Source organism: Tupaia chinensis, unplaced genomic scaffold (genome assembly GCF_000334495.1).
Source record: "Tupaia chinensis unplaced genomic scaffold, TupChi_1.0 Scaffold000055_1, whole genome shotgun sequence".
Lineage (NCBI taxonomy): Eukaryota > Metazoa > Chordata > Mammalia > Scandentia > Tupaiidae > Tupaia > Tupaia belangeri.
This window is the reverse complement of record NW_006159513.1, coordinates 462,684-472,735: the sequence shown is the minus strand read 5'-3', so window position 1 is coordinate 472,735 and position 10,052 is coordinate 462,684. Positions and strand designations below refer to the sequence as shown.

The 10,052-nt window shown below is 37.6% G+C and overlaps 1 pseudogene; it reads left to right on the top strand.

Annotated features, from left to right (window-relative positions):
• The window catches only part of LOC102498274 (tigger transposable element-derived protein 1-like), a 27,276-nt pseudogene that overhangs the window by 17,016 nt on the left and 208 nt on the right, over positions 1-10,052 (top strand).

Below are 10,052 nucleotides of genomic sequence, written 5' to 3'. Positions count from 1 at the left end.
TATTTCCCCATTCTTTCCTTGCCTGCATTGTTTCCACCGAGAGATCTGATGTTAGCCTGATGGGGTGACCTTTGTAAGTAACTTGACGTTTCCCTCTTGCCAACTTTAGTATCTTGTCTTTGTCTGTTGTTTTTGCCAGTCTGACTATGCTGTGCCTTGGAGAGGAACTTCTTGGGTTGATTCTACTCGGGGTCCTATGTATTTCTTAGGTCTGGATATTTGAATGCCTTTCTAGGTTTGGAAAGTTTCTTCCAGGATTTTATGGAATAAATTATCTATGCCTTTATTATTTTCTTCTTCTTCTGGGATACTAATTTTCCGGATGTTGTGGTGCTTGATGTTATCCAGTATTCTTTGTATATTATCCTCATTTTTCTTGGTTGTTTTCTCAATCTTCTTGATACTTTTCTCTAGGTCAGATGTTTTGTCTTCTACATTAGAGATTTGATCTTCTGCCTGATATAACTTACTTTTAGTACTTTCAAGGGAGATTTTGATTTCTTGTATCACTTCTTCAACCCTAGAAGTTCCATCTGGTTCTTGTTTAAAGTATCTATTTCTTCTTTCAAATCATGAAAGGACTTCCTCATCTCCTGGAGCTCCTTGTCTCTTTTCTCTTCCATCTCAATTAGTTTGGTCACTAGAAATATTCTGAATTCCTCATCCAACATGTCCACTACGTCCATTGTGTTGACTTCGGGTGATGTAGGCTTGATGATTTCCCTTGGGGGAGAGGCCTTGTTGATTGCTCATGCTTCTTGAGCCTCTGCAATTGTTCCTAGTCATCAGGTGATCTATATATTGCTTCATAACTTATTTAAGGTATCTCTGATTGTTAAAAAGTGTGCAGAATTAGAAAATTGATGATTTCTCTTATGGTTGGCCTGCCTGTTGCTCACCAGTACCATATACTATTGTCACTGGTCCGGGTGACCCAAAGTCCTCCCTGTTTCTAAGGAGTGGTGAGCCTTCAACTGACCTGATAAGCAACACTTTAAGAACAAAGAAACACTGACATTCAGAGAGTCCAAAGGCACGTGGGGAAGGGGCACAGGATGAGCAATGGTCTAGACTATAAGGGCCTGCAGTCACAGGCAGCCTGGTGTCAGGAACTGCGCGCTGGTTTGAACCGGTTTCCAGGTGGAGTGGGAATGGGTGCAAGTTCATATTAAACTCCCCAGAAACCATCCTGAAGTCCCGAGACAAGTAGGAGTGGGGATGAGTGACAGTCCTGGCCATAAGGACCTACAGCCACAGGCAGCCTGGTGTCCTTACCAAGTATATTTCTGAACTCAATTCAGTTCCATTGATCTATTTGTGAATTTTTCATGCCAAAGCTATACAGTCTTGATTCCTGTAGCATTAAGCAAATCATGATATTAGATAGTATAAGTTCTACAATTTTATTCTTTTGTTTTGATGTTTTTGTTACTCTAGTTTTTTTACAGTGTGACTTTTTAAATCAACCTGTCAAAAAAAATCAAGTTATGTAAAACTTCTACTGGAATTTTGACAGCTATTGCATTGAATGTATAGATTAGAATATAGAGAATTGCGACTTAACAATGTAAAGTCTTTTAATCTCTAAACATGGTATTTTCATCTTTTGAGGATTTCCTCAACATTTCCCAGCATTTTCTTTCTTTTATTTTATTTAAGTTTTTATTTTGTTTTGTTTTTGCCGTAGGGCATGTGCAAGGTGTGCTCATGAGAGAGAGAGAGAGAGAGAGAGAGAAGAGGAGACAATGAGAAGGAAAGTGAGAAATCACCTCCTAGCAGGAGAGCAGTGTGTACATGCTCAAAATTCCTTTTACATTCTCCTCCTAGGATTTGGGGCATGCACACACTTGTGCCCAACATGATTTTCAAGCTATTGGGTCCAGAATTTGAACCACCATAGGACATATGGGAGTTCAGTGCTTTAACCATCATGACACATGCTCGCCTAATCTCACAGCATTTTTTATTTTTCAGTGTACAGGGTTTGTGTGCTGTTTGTCAGATTAACCCTATGTATTTAATATTTTTATGCTCTTAAAAATAGTATATTCCGGGGGCAGCTGGTGGCATGACAGTAAGGTGCTGTACTTGTACATAGTCTACCATGATTTGAGTCCCAGACCAACAGCTTAAAGATCACACCAGACACACCTAGGATCAGGAAAAGAGAATGAAGAAGGAATTGTGGTGTGGCCATCCCCTCTGGGGGATGATGTCTCACTTTCTCTCTCACCGTCTCTGTCTCTCTCCAATGAACACATGTACCCTATCAGGAAAACTTTAAAAATAATAGTATTTTTAATATTCCAATTTCTTTTCTTTTTTTTTTTTAACAGATTTTTGCCTTAGGGCACATGCACACACCAGAGAGACACAGAGACAGAGACAGTGAGAGGGAAAGTGAGAAATCATCCTCCAAGGAGATGGCCATGTCACAATCCCTTCTTCTCCATTCTCCTCAGGGGATCTTGGGAATGTATACCCTCTGAGCATGAGTTTAAACTCACCAGGTCCAGGACTAAAACCACGGTCTGCCATGTGGGCGTTCAAGGATGTAACTGCTATGTCATCTGCTGGCCACAATATTCCAATTTCTAATGAATGTACACTAGTACATGGAGTCCTAATTGATTTTGCATGTTTGCATTATATTCTACAACCTTTCTAAATTCATATATTAGATTCATTAGTGTATTAGTTTTTTAGATTATATAAAATATTTTATGCAAACAATTTCATGTTTCCTATTAGTAAGGACAATTTTGCTTCCATCTCTATTTGTTTGAGAGAATTTTCCTATAGGGTGTGTGCACTCACCAGAGAGACAGGAACCAAGAAATTATCCCCAAGGGGGATGGCCACACCGCAATCCCTTCTCCATTCTCCTCTCGGGATTTTGGGCATACACACACACGCCCCTAGAGTGAGTTTGAAGCTACCGGGTCTAGGACTCAAACCACTGTCAGTCATGTGGAAGTCCAGTGTTGTAACCACTACGCCATTTGTTTGCCCCACCTTTTCAATAATGTATCATTTTGTGTTTTAGCTTTTTTTTTTTTTCTTTACGGCACCTCCTGTAATTCTCCTGTAAAATATATAAAGTAGGGATAAGAATAAGGACATTTTGTTCCTAATCTTAAACAAATATATAATTTTATTATTATTAAGAATGCTCTTAACTGAAAATTTTTTATGGATGCCATTTATCAGATTGAAGTTATCTCCTCAATTCCTTGTTTTTTTTTGAGACGTTTTTGCTATAGGGCACGTGTGCTCACCAGACAGACAGAGAGAGACAGAGAGATAGAAAGCGAGAAATCATCCCCCAGGGGGGGTTGGTCATGCTGCAATCCCTTCTCCTCCATTCTTGTCTTGGGATCTTGGGCACGCACGCACACGCACCTGGCATGAGTTTAAGCCACCGGGTCTGGGACTCAAACTGCGGTCGACTAAGTGGGAGTCCAGCAACATAGCCATTATGCTAACTACTGGTCCCTATTCCTTGTTTTTGAGATCTTTTATCATTAATATTGGCTTTATCAAATGCTTTTTCTGCCTCTTTTGAAATGCTTGAATTGTTTCTTGGTGGTATATGTGTGCATGTTTTTAGACTGTGACAAAGATGAATGACAAGGGTTGATGTTTAAGTGACTAATTTTGCACTGCTGGCATAATTAAAAATTAGATACAATGTAGAATAATTTTAATATATTTTTGGATGTAAGTTTCTAAAATTTTGTTTAAAATATTTGCGTATATGTTTATGAAAGATACGGAGCTACAATTTTTTGGTAATATCTTGGTCTAGTTTTGCTACCAGGGTAATGCTCAATCATAAAATGGGTTGGAAAATATTCTCCTCAATTTTTTGAAAGAGTTCGTGTTTAGGCATACTTTACAATCTGGGATGTGTTAAATATTTATAAATGATTTGTACACAGTCATAATTAATGTACATTCTGCAGTTGTTAACTTTGTTAATTATGTTTTCCAAATATTTTATATCCTGCTTTTCCCATAATGAAAAGCTCATGTATGAGAGAAAGGAAAGCAATTCAAGTGGACCTTATCACTCCACTATTCCCTCTCCCAGCCCTCCAGCTCCTCAGAACTGTGGGCGCCCAGGTACATGTCCAGCATGCTGTTCAGGCCAACCTGAAAGACGAAGTGCAGTCAACATTTTGCTTCCAATACTACAGGGTGATAATTTCATGGCTTCACCACAGTGGTTACTTTCTAACTTCGGAAATTTTCTTATTTCTGTCTCTTTTTATTTTAAAGCAAAGGATAGTTTATTGAGAAAGGAAGTAGGGGCCAGCAAGTGGCATAGTGATTAAGACACTGGACTCCCACATTATCAAGGACAGTTTGAGTTGTGGACTTCATGGCTTGAAAATCATGTGTGTGTGCATGTATGCTCAAAATCTCAGGAGAAGAATGGAGGTGAAGGAACTGTCATTCCCCCCCAGCGGTATGATTTCTCACTTTCCTTCTCTCTGTCTCTCTCTCCTCTTTGGCAAGCACACACCCTATTGCAAAAACGTTTTAAAATTTTCAAAAAATAAAAAAACAGAGCAAAAACAAAAGTACACTCCTGAGAGCTGGGAGCAGGCCCAAGCACAAAAAAGAAAGAGTGGCTCAAGGGCCTATGTCTGTCAATTTTGGGCTTTGAATAATTTGTGGCTTTGCTAATATATATATATATACAGAAAAATATGCTACATTTTTATGTCATTGAATCTAATGTCGTGTTGAAATAATTATTTTTATACTGCTAAATATATTCTCTTTCATTGCTTATTATTATAGTCATACTAGTTTTCTTTCCATAAGGATTTAATGACATATACTTTTTTCATCCATTGACTTTTAAAAAACTATTTAATTTTATTTATTCTTTCATGTATTTTAATTTTACCAGAGAGAGAGAGAGGGAAATTGAGAAAGCAAGCCACCAGGTCCAGAATTTGAATCATGGTCCCCCATGTGGGAGTGTCCAGTGTCTTAACAACCATGCCACCTGCTGCACACCCCCATCCATTGACTTTTTTTTTTTTTTGCCATAGGGCACATGTGCTTGCTGAATAAAGACAGAGAGTGACAGTGAAAGAGTAAGTGAGGAATCACCCCCCAGGGGAGATGGCCATGCTGCAATCCCTACTCCTCCATTCCCCTCCTGGGATATTGTGCATGCACTCACATATACACGGCATGATTTTTCAACCCACCAAGTCTAGGATGCAAACTATGGTTTACCTTGTGGGAGTCCAATGTCTAAACCACTACATCAACTGCTGGCCCACCATACATTGACTTTTAACATTTTCTATACCCATGTATTATAGATATATTCTTTATAAACATTATAGACTACTCTTTCTCAGTTTGATTATCTTTATTTTTTTAACAAGAGCATTTAGTCCATTTATATTCAGAGCAGTCACTGACGTTTCAAGTTTATTTCCACAGTCTTGTGTTACATTTCTTATTTGGGGCTCCTGTTTTTATCTGTTTTTCTTATTTATTTTGGATGATTGAATATATATTTTCCTCTATTAGTATAAAATTTAGATATTCTGTTTCCATTCTTTTTGTAATATTATGAATTATAAAATGCATAGCTAGATTTTTAAAGTATGTATTTAATCAATTATTTTATCTTCTCCTCTGAAATTAACAGGATCTTAGGAAATTTATCTCATGGAGGCCAGCAGGTCGCATGGTGGTAAAGGGCACTGGACTCCCACATGGCCGACTGTAGTTCAAGTCCTGGACCTGGCAGCTGTCTTTCTCACTTTCTCTTTTTCTTTCTCTCTCTCTGTTACTCTGTTTCTCACTGGTCAAATTAAAATAAATAATTAAAGTTTAAAAAAATGGTTTAACGAATCTTATAACACAACCCACTTCAACTTATTGATCACAATTTTTGGACTTTTTTTGGTTGACATTTTAAATTAATATTTCTTTATGTTTTTACTGATATTATATTTTTATTTATAGATTTTTTTGTTTATGTACTCCCACTCATTTACTGTTTTCTCTGAGCTCCACATCTTCTCATAGCTCAGACATTGAGTCAGAGGTCATTCTTTTTTTTTTTTATTAGAGAGAGAATGGAAGAGATATGAACCTTCAGCAAAGTACCACATGTCAGGATCCCTTCTTCCCTTCCAGCCAGTCAGGATCACTGGCATGGCTGTCATATTCAGGTCAACCTGGGACCCAAATCTGGACCTCCCGTTAAGCAGAGACATGCTTACTTTATGTCTCCGTGTCACAGCTTGTATCACTCAGTGATGCCCTATTCCCAGGCCACCGCAGATCACATTTTCATTTTTTTACCTGCATTTAAAAATATATATATTTTCGGGACCAGCAGGTGACGTAATGGCTACATCACTGGACTCTCATGTAGTCCACCGTGGTTCAAGTCCTGGACCCAGTGGCTTTAACTCATGTTGAGCACATGTGCGCGTGTGCCCAAGATCTGGAGAGAAGAATGAAGGAGAAGGGATTGTGGCATAGCCATCCCCCTAAGCAAGAAAGTGATTTCTCGCTTTGTCTCTCTATGTCTCTCTGTCTTTCTGGTGAGCAGACATACCCTATACCAAAAACTCTCCCTCGCAAAAAAATAAATTTAATAATAACAGCTTTTGGTAAAAATTTTAGTAAAAATGTCCTTATATTACCCTTTTTTAATTGAAAGATAATTTATTAAGTACAAAATTCTAATGTTGCAGTTGTCCCTAACATTCATTTTCTCCATAGTACTTAAAATTTGTTATCATATTATATATTTATTGGAAATTATATACATATTCAATAACTTTATTCTCAATTGGGCTTCTGGGCCATAAGTTCTATGTGGGGAAGAAGTGACAGCACCTATTCTGCTCATTACTGGATATTAAAGCATAGCAGAAGTCTGGAATGTAGAAGTTAAACATATATTTAAATGAACGAATAGTAGAAAAATAAATTAACATATTAGTCTGGGATACCTTCTCTGACCATCTACCTCTTGGTTAGGTATTAGATTTCTAAGTGTTCGGAAAGAACAGCATATTGTTCAACTCCAGAGTAATACTCATATTCATATTACTGTGCAAATAATATACTCTGGATAGTTCAGCATGTACCCCATGGATCCAATATACTATAAAGATAAAAATAGCCATGGTTATTTTGAAAAGCCATATTCTAAAGCAGAGGATAGTGAGTTATAGTTTAGCTAAATGATGGAGCGATGTCAGTAGAAAATATAGAAATAGTCTTCCAGCTTTTGGTGGAGTGTTTCTACATCATTATGAGGATAATGGATGAAAGACAGGACTTCACACAGTGCTGCCAAATCAGGACATAAACCAGTGCTCTACCAGGGTGACTTAGTAAGCCAAGGAGGTAGTGGATGGGATAGCTTCTGGTTATTCATGAGGCTGTTGGCTTCTGAGGACTGATTTTCACACAGTAATACTCTAGATCTACTTCAGAAGATCAGCAGAACTAGGAAGTCATAGAAGTTAATTTCCTTGAGGTCCCAAAAGTCCTGGCATTAGAGGTTATTTCATTAGAGTTTATTTCATTAGGGGTTATTTCTAATGAAAATGGAGACCTTGTGGTGGAAGTAAATGTCTATAACAGGCTTTACTTCAATGTGTTATCTGTATATTATGCAACCTGCCTGAACTTTGCCCTAGGAAACTTGCCTTTTAATCCTCTGAAAATACCTCATGCTAGATAGAGTATGGTCAGAATTCAGAACACAAGAGTAATAGGCATAGAAGCATGTGGAGAGATGACGAAGCCTATTGTTAAGTTGAAGTTTAGCTCTTCCAGTCAAAGCAAGAGCACTCAGCATTTATTCAATCCCATGTTGTCTCTTTATAATTTAGTAGAGGAGCCAAGTTTTCCAATCTGACTCCATGCTCTTATGTCATATGCAGTTGTGCAGCAGAACTAGAGAGACATGCATTTTATTGTGTTTCACTTTATTGTGTCTCTGTGTTTCATAGACACTACGTTTTAATAACTGAAGGTGTGTGGCATCATTTTCTTAACAGCAGAGACATGCTTACTTTATGTCTCCGTGTCACAGCTTGGTATTCACTTACAATTTCAAAATTATTCATTATTATTATTGGCTTACTAGGAAAATCATGACACATTTTTGCATAGAAAAATACATCATGACCTTCACAGTCACCCTATATATATGTATATATATATATATATATTATAATGATCTGTGACTAGTGGACTTTGATGTACTCTTGTAATTGTTTCTGAGTACCAAAAACTGTACCCATGAAAGATAATGAACTTAACAAATGTAGTGTGTTTTCTGACTTTATAAACAGGACATTTCTCTGTCTTTCTTCTTCTTTCCAGACCTCCCTATTCCCTGAGACACAATATTGAAACTAGACCAGTTAATATCCAAACATTGGCCTCTGAATGTTGATTTAAAGTGATTGCCTTAAATCAAATGCTAGAAATGATGGATCTTCCTGAGACAGGCATGTCAAAGCCAACATAGGTTAAAAGTTAGGTCTCTTGTAACAGTTTATCAAGTTATGAATTCAAAGGAAAATTTCTTGAAAGAAACAAAAAGCGCTACTCTAATGAATGCAAAAATAGTAAGAAAATGAAACAGCCTTATTGCTGATATGGAGAATATTTTAGTGGTCTAGCTAAATGATCAAAAATGGCACAACATGCTCTTAAGCCAAAGCCTTACCCAGATAAGGCCCTAACTTTAATTCTGTGAAGACTGAGAGAGGCGAGGAAGTTACAGAAGAGAACCAAGAGTTAATCAAAGGTTTGTTTACTAGGGTTAAGGACCTAAGATCTTGTCATACCACACCACAAGCTGAATCAGCAAGTGCTGATGCAGAAGCTACAGCAAGTTCTCCAGAAGATCTAGCTAAGATATTTGATGAAAGTGACTATAGTAAACAACAGATTTTCAATGTAGCTGAAACAACTTTAAATTGGAAGAAAATGCTACGTAGAACTTTCACAACACGAGAGAAATCAAGGCCCGGCTTCAAAGTTTCAAAGGACAGGTTGCCTCTATTGTTAGAGGCGAATGCAGTTGGTGACTTTAAGCTGAAACAGATGTTCATTTACTATCACAAAAGTCCTAGGACACTTAAGACTGATACTAAATCTACTTTGTGCTCTATTAGTGGAACAACCAAACCTAGCGACCACACTTAGGTTATTGCATGGTTTGTTATCATAAACCTACTGTTGAGCCCTACTATTCTGAAAGAAGATTCCTTTCAAAATATGACTGCTCATTTACAATGCTCTGGTTAGCCAAGTTCTCTAGGAGAGATATACAAGGAGATGAATGGTTTTGATGCCTGTTAACACAACAATTTTTTAGCAGCCCTTGAATATAGGACTTTCTAATCTTATTATTTAAGAATTACATTTTGTAAAGCTATAGCTCCCTTGGATGTATATGGGCTGAGTAAATTGAAAACCTTCTAGATGCCATCCTAGAGGGCATTAAAAACATTCAAGAGAGGCCAAACAGGTGGTGTGTGTAGGTTAAGCCACTGGATTCTACATGGCTGACTCCATCACTCAAATCCTGGACCCAAAGACTTGAAACCCACGCTTAGTTTGCATGCGTGTGTGCATGCCCAAAATCTCAAGAGGAGACTGAGGAGAAGGGATTATGGCATGGTCATTTCACTCTGGGGCGGGGGTAGGGGGTGGTATTTTCCTTTGCTCTCTCTCTCTGGTAAGTGTACACACACACTGTAACAAAAACATTCATGATTCATGGGAGAAAGTAAAAATATTAACATTAAGAAGAGTTTGGAGGAAATAGATTCCAACCTTCATGAATAATTTTGAGAAGTTTGAAACTTCAGAGAAGGAAGTAATTGAGATGTGGTGGCAACATCATGAGAACTAGAATTAGAAATAGAGCTTGAAAATGTGACTGAATTGCTTCAATCTCACGATAAAATTTTAAAGGATAAGGACTTGCTTCTTGTGGATGAGCAAAGAAAGTGGTTTCATGAGATGAACTATAT